Source organism: Galeopterus variegatus, unplaced genomic scaffold, assembly GCF_000696425.1.
Source record: "Galeopterus variegatus unplaced genomic scaffold, G_variegatus-3.0.2 Scaffold1154, whole genome shotgun sequence".
NCBI lineage: Eukaryota > Metazoa > Chordata > Mammalia > Dermoptera > Cynocephalidae > Galeopterus > Galeopterus variegatus.
In genome coordinates, this window is record NW_007727265.1 from 2146 (window position 1) to 4290 (window position 2145).

Here is a 2145-nt window from a genome sequence, read left to right on the forward strand (position 1 = left end):
TGATCTCATCTACTAGTATTCTAACCTTTTTTCACTATGCTACAGTCATGTTGGTCTTCTTAACTTTCTTAGAACATCTGTGGCATTGTTTTCTCTTCAGAACTTTAGCATTTGCTGTTTCCTCCAGCTAGAAAATTCTTCCCCCATATACCTCACCACTTTCATGCCTCTGCTCAAATTTCACCTTATCAGAGAAGCGTTTTTTGACCATCCTATTTAAAATCACAACTCTTCTTCCACAACTATGCCCCTGTTTCATTTCATTTTTCTGCATAGTACTTATTGCAATCTGCTATGGTCTGAGTGTTTGTGTAACTCTCCTAATTCTACCCCAAATCATATATTGAAATCCTGACCCCTAAGGTGAGCATATTATGAGATGGGGCTTTGGAAAGGTGATTAGATCATAAGGGTGGAGTTCTCGTGAATTGGATTAGTGCCCTTATAAAAGACATCCCAGAGAGCTCCCTTTCCTCTTCTGTCATGTGAAGACACACCAAGAAGTAATCTGCAACCAAGCCAGAAGGCTGTCACCAGAACTCAATCATGCAGGCACCTTAATCTTGGATTCCCCAGCCTCCAGAATGATGAAAAATAAATTTCTGTTGTTTATAAGCCACTCACTTTAAAGTATTTCTGTTATAGCAACCTGAACAAACTAAGACACCATTTGACATATCATATATCTGACTTATTTATTTTGCTGATTGTCTGTTCTTCCCCATCAGAATACCAGCTTATTGCAGTTAACATTTTTGTTTTATTTGCATCTGCCCCACTTCCAGAACTCAGAATATGGCACAAACTAGATGCCAATAAATATTTGTTGCATGCATAAGGTCATTTTTTCATTTTTATACATTTCTAGAGCATGCATTATAGAATTGCCTAGCCTACTAAAATAATTGACAAAATTGCTCATCTCTAATATATCTACCTGTCACATATAATCATATCAAATTTAAATATCCCATGCCAAAAATCTAAAGTAATTAAGCTAAAATGTTCTTGACAACTTCACCAATGACTTTCACAATTGCCAAGCCCTATTCTGATCTAAATATTCGATCTATCAGCAATCTTTTGATAGAGTTGATCAGTTTCTTGCTAAAATATTTTCTTCCTTGGCTTCTAGGACATCAAATCTACTCTCCTGGCTTCCTCCTACCTCGTTGCCACTCCCTCAGTCTCTCTTTTCTTTTTCTTTCTCTTCATTTTTTTTTAAATGTCTAAATATTGGAGTGCTCTATGGCTCATCCCAGGACTTCTCATCTTTATTTACTCCCCCTCCCTAGGTGTGTGTTCACTGAGTCCAATGATTATAAATCCCTACCTTACACTGGCAATGCTCAATTTTTTTTAATTTATAATTTAAAAAAAATAGTATTTATTTGTACATATTTGTGGAGTACAGTGTGTTGTTTCAGTACAAGCATATACAGTACATTGATTCATTTAGAATTGATAGCATAGCTTTGTACCTGTTAATCCACAATTTCCCCTGCACTGCAGCCCTCTCCTCCCAGCCTCTGGTAACCATTTTTCTACTCTCTACTTCTATGAGAACCACATTTTTTTTTGATTGCATATATGAGTGAGATCATTCGGTATTTGTATTTCTGTGCCTGCATTACCTCACTTAACATAATGGTCTCCAGTTCCATCCATGTTGCCGTAAGTGACAGGATTTCTTTTTCATTTTTTTTTTAATAGCTGAATAGCATTCCGTTATGTATATATACCACAGTTTTTTATCCATTCATCCATTGATGAACATTTAGGTTGATTCCATCTCTTGGCTATTGTGAATAATGTTGCAAAGAACATAAGAATTCAGAGTGCAGGTGTCTCTTTGATATATTGATTTAATTTTCCTTGGGTATAATCCCTGTAATGGGATTGCTGAGTCATAAGGTAGTTCAATTTTCAGTTCTTGGACGAACCTTCATACTGTTTTCCACAATAGCCGTACCAATTTAGTTTCCCATCAACAGTATAGGAGGGATCCCTTTTCTCCACATCCTCATCAGCATTTCTTATTTTCTGTCGTGTTGATAATAGACATTCTAACTGGGGTGAGATGACAAGTCATTGTGGTTTTAATTTGCATTTCCCTTATGATTAGTGATTTTGAGCATTTTTTCA